Consider the following 5,369-nt stretch of genomic DNA (forward strand, 5'->3'; position numbering starts at 1 on the left):
CATCCACATATGACCGATAGAATGAATCAAGTAAAATAATTCAGGATAGGTTGTTCAGATCTCAGAGGTCTTTCAGGCCTTTAGCTGATGCTGATTACTAATTAAGATATCTTTATTGAAATAATTTGTATTGTTTCAAATGCATTAACCATTAATAGCTAATGGTTAGTAACCATTAAAAACCATGAATAGCTAAAATAACCATGAATGGCTGTGCTAGTCTGGTTAGTACTATACATTATGGCACCATGGGACTGGGGAACTAGAAGAACAAATCATGAAGATGGAGAGTGGACCTTGTGTGACCTCTGCCTCATGGTAGTCTTTCTTTTTGGCTAGCCAGAACTTCAGATATGGCCATTCAGTTCACTGGATTATTTCCTGGAAAGAATATGGGAAGTTAAATGTGTCAGTCTGGGTAGACTAGAGGAACAAATCCATAGAAACTCATATGTATAAGAGAGAGTTTTATATAAAGGGTAATTGTACATTAAGAAAGCATCCCAACCCAGTCCAGTCCAAGCCCGTAGTCTGATATTAGCCCACATGTCTGATACCAATCTCTAAAGTCCTCTTCAGACTCATGAACCGCGTGCAATGACACAGAATGCAGGAAGATCACAGGTCAGTGAGAGTCTCCAAGGGAGTGAGCAGAGAGAGAGGGTGTCTCCTGCCAAGGAGGAAATCCACGAATTCCCAGAATTCTCAGGAGAAGGCCATGTCCACACAGAGGCCTCATTGGCTATGACCTGATTGACAGACTAGACTCCACCCCTTCATTCTTAATTCTCTCAAGTCCCAAATTGGCACCAGAGTGTGTCACTACCACAGTAAAGTTTGATTAGTTTGTTTGGTTATTGTCTTTGGTTATTTCTGTTTGAAACGGCAAACGTGAGTATTGTTAATGCACATTTTGAGCTCAGGGATACAAATCACCCCTTGAATTTCTGAGAGATAACTGCTTAGTGAAAAGTTCTGACAGATGGTTAAAATGGCTGACAGAAAGCCTGGCTCTGGCTTGATTCAGTCAGAGGCCTAAGCTAATATTTTGTATCCATGGAATACTTTAGATAAGGATTAAGATAAGATAGATGAGGATTGATCTTGACTGCTTTAAGACTTGAATTTAAGATCTGGTTGTACTAAGTTTATGCTGTTTTTTTCTGCCTATGGCTATTGATAGAATGATTGATAGAAATGATGATTGGGAAGTAAAAATCATTTGTAAGCCTCCTTGCCTTCAGCCACTAAAATTGAATCTTTAAATGGGTGAATACAGCCTGCAAAGAAGGCTCTGAAAGGATAAGCCCCTTTCAGTGTCTTGAGTGCTCAGGACATTTGAAGGCGAAGAGACTCGCCTATGGGGCTGTTGACCAATTGGTGGGGGAGCTGCGGGCGAGGAGGGAAGGCATTCTCAGCTCTAGGACTGAACTGTTAAAGGGAGCTTGTGGGCAGGCTGAAATGCTTGCTAAGTGACCACCTGGATTGACGTGTTGAGGGGAAGTGAGAGAAACACATCAATAAAGAGATAGGTTGAGTCTGATCACTGACACCCGTGGACCTGGTTCACTAGAGGAGAAAACCGAGAGCACAAATATGATTTACTTTTTAAAAAATTATGTATGGCTAAAGAGTTGTGTGAATGTGTCAAGTTGACAAGGGGTGGTCTGTGGTAGCTATTTAATCTGTCTACCTGTCAAAGAGTGGAGTCTAGCCTGTCAACCAGGTCCCAACTTGATAACCTCATTTGGAGGTGTGACAGACATAAATAGCTTCACTGGAGGCCAGCCTCTCTCTCTCTCTGCTGCACATTTCTGTTGACAAGCCAGATAGAGATACACTGATGGAGCCAGCGTCCTGGAGCTGGAGGAGCCATGGGGAGACTCATGCCAATGCTGAGATGCTTCCATCCCCACTGGATCCACAAGACTTTCCACCCACTGGCCTGTGATCTTCCTATATTCAGAGTCATTGCATGTGTTGTATGAGTCTTTAAGAGGAATTTATAGACTGGTATTGGATATATGGGTTAACTTATGGATTTGATCTGGACTGGGATAGGAGGTTTTCTTATTATATAATTACTCTTTACATAAAGCTCTTTCTTACATACATATGAGTGTCTATGAATTTGTTTCTCTAGTCGACCAGACTAACACAATAGTTATCAATGGGGAAATTATTTTAGTTTATTTTGTATCCCAATAAGCAGAGAATCTTACACCTAAGAGGGATAACAGCATACATTTGTTATGACTATTTATTAAGAGGCCTATAAACTCATTTAATCTGTTTAATGTCTGCAGATAACTTGATGAGTCTCATTATTGCATTCAACTCATCTCTTAAAGATGTGGCTTTATCATGACAGACCTGGTGAGCATCAAGTAACAGAAACCCTGAGTAGCAGGGACCCTAGGGAGGGGCACTCTCATACCATCATAGAGTTACTGGGAATGAGGATCGCTATCAACATGAGAAACAATCGATTGCATCTTGCATCTCCTATTTCTAAGACAGAAAATTTGGATGTCCTTCTTTAATCCCCGAAATAAACACTATACCAATGACAACACAAATCTGAAGGATACTTAAAGTTAGATGATGTTCTTGAGCTCATCAAAACTTCAGTGTCCGTATCCCTTCTTCTTGTTCTCTCTGACCTACTGGACATCATGGGCAGTGACTTTGGGACATTTATCAGACCACAGCTAAGACTATAAAGAATTACATGGCAGATCCCTGTAATTTTGGAGAAATGCCAGCAAATAGCTATGTTTAGAGCGTGATATAGCCTTTGACTACGGATCTAGACAAAATTACTGATCATGATGTTACTGGGAGGCGGCTCAAGGTTTCAAGCCTCTCCACCCCTCCGTTCTTCCCCAGTCAAAAATATTTCAGGCCAGGGACAAAATTCAGGCCAGGGTCAGAAAAGGTTTAAACACAAAAAGTGAGTTTATTGAAGGGAATTCTCTTGAAAAGAACTCCAAAGGGCATTAAAAAAATAAAATGCAAACCTGCCAAACCCCACACTCTCTGCCATCGAGCCAATTCTTACTCAATGTGACCCCCTGTGGGTTTCTGAGGCTAACTGCTTACAGGAGTAGAAAGCCAGTCTTTCTCCTGAGGAGCTGCTGATGGTTTTGAACTGCTGACCATGTGGACTGCAGCCCAACACATAACCACTACAGCACCAGGACTCCTCTGAAGACCTGGTGGACCCTTTATTGTGCTAATTTTAGATTTCCTACCATTGGCTGGCTGTCCAGCAGATGTTCTGCTATTGGTTGATCCTCTGTAGTGTGCATCCTCTTTCCAGGTATGTGTGTCTCTGCACCCCCGAGCCTCAGAGTTGATGTTATGCCCTTGACTCCAGACCCCAAATCCAATAGTCCAGTCAGACATTTTAGGGGTAGTGTGAACATCCCGTCTTTCTCCACTCAGCCATTTCACTAACTCTGGTCTCTTCCATTGATAACGAAATGTGTCTTATCTGCCTTTCCCCTCCCTTTGTGCTGGAGGCTACGTGGGGAGACACAGCGCCACCTCTCCTCTGTGTTCAGTTTCCTGTCCTCTGCACCTTGTTCCTTTTGCATTGCAGTCTTGCCAACAATGGGATACGCTGGCTGTTGCCAATCAAACTGCCCCAAATAGAGCATGATATAATCCATCAAGACAGACATTTGAGCATGCCACACAACATGCCATGGTCAAGGGAACCTTTATACAAAGCCTTAAACTTGAGCAGAGATTGAAGTTTCGAATAAACTTCAACAGCAGATTCACATGCCCATAGCAGGCGAATGCAGACTCATTTAAAACCATTGTTTCTTTGTAACATTCATAAACTTAAGTTTTTACATTTGTTTTTTCATTATCGGATTCTGAAGGAAATGATCACAAAAAGTGATCTATGTGAAACTGAGTCTATGAAAAATGTTGAAACTAGCTTATCATTATATGAGTATTGACAATTGGTTAGTATATCTGATTAGTTGTTTATTAACTGAAATGGGAAGAGGCAATATAAGAAGGTATTTAGATAGAATGGGATCATATACAAGGGGCTTCACATCTCATGGGAAAAGGTGATTAAAATATAATGGAATGCTTCCACAGTTTTTGAAGCTCTGTTTTTACTGGTAGGGGTATGTGAAGAGTCAACCTACTGCTACTTTATGATGGAAATATAACATAGTTTAGAAAATCTTAGTGAGAAGAATTGGATAGTTTGTTAAGACATAGCTTAACTTGAAGCCCTCTGTAGCTATGGCTCTAAGATGAACCCTTGCACAGAGAATCCTGGGATTGTGTCTGGCCCCCTTCTCAAAGATTCTTAGCTGAGTGCTATGAATCTCACTCAGAATTTCTTTGGCCCCTCATTAATAGCCAGCCCCTGCATACCTGGCCTCTCTCCTCAAGATTTAGAGTCTCTAGAAATGCAAAGCTCTGAATATACACTCCTTGTTAAAACAGAACTTTATTTTCCCAGTTAGGGTCTACATTCCAACACTGGTGTCTGTCTGAAAAGCCCTATTTGACTCAGCCTTTTTATCCACCCTGAGAATGAAGAAAAGGGAGAAGGCAATCATTAGAGAAACTACACCAGCTGTATTTTCCCATGCATTCACATATAAGCTGAGAATCTTCTGAATTCGCCTGGCTCCTGTAACTTGGTACCGGTGACTAGTTGATGTGGGCTCTCTTTGTGCTCCCCATGCAACAGTATGAGGCAGGGCTTCACACAGAACGAGATAAGAAGCACCCAGTGCAGGTTTAAAGCACTGAGCTAATGAAGATTTGTTATATGCCTCAGTCAACTAGACAAAACCAATCTCGGTCCCCAACAGTTACGGTAAGGTAATTCCTTGCCAATTCTGGCACATTTACATAATGTGGAATTGATTTTACCTTCTGGCGAAAACATAAATTTTTGTCATCGAAAGTATTGTATTGTCTTATACTAATTCAATTTGGGTGTCAGCATCATTACTTGTCCGAATGACGAAATAAATTTGGAAGAATATAGAGTTTTTTTATTTTTAGTAGATAGTAACACTTAATAAAGCAGTTTGCCACCTGAAACTCAGCAATATAGAGCTATGAAAACCACAAACTACCTTATTTCCTGGCTCACTAATAGAAGACTATGAATGTGTTACAATGTGATAAGACCTGATTTCAGTCAGAATATGAAATTTTAATGTCCTATAATTGCATATTTCTTTACATACTTTTTTTCTTTTCCCTGTTCCTCTCTTCCTGCTTTAAAAAAAAATTCTTTTCTCTTTTTGCATTCTTCCTCTCTCAGAGAGGAAACCGTAAGTGAGCTCCGGCATGTTCTGTCGGCACTTGTTCATTTTGTG

Source organism: Echinops telfairi, unplaced genomic scaffold, assembly GCF_000313985.2.
Source record: "Echinops telfairi isolate 266 unplaced genomic scaffold, ASM31398v2 ScPeMD7_7473;HRSCAF=8511, whole genome shotgun sequence".
NCBI lineage: Eukaryota > Metazoa > Chordata > Mammalia > Afrosoricida > Tenrecidae > Echinops > Echinops telfairi.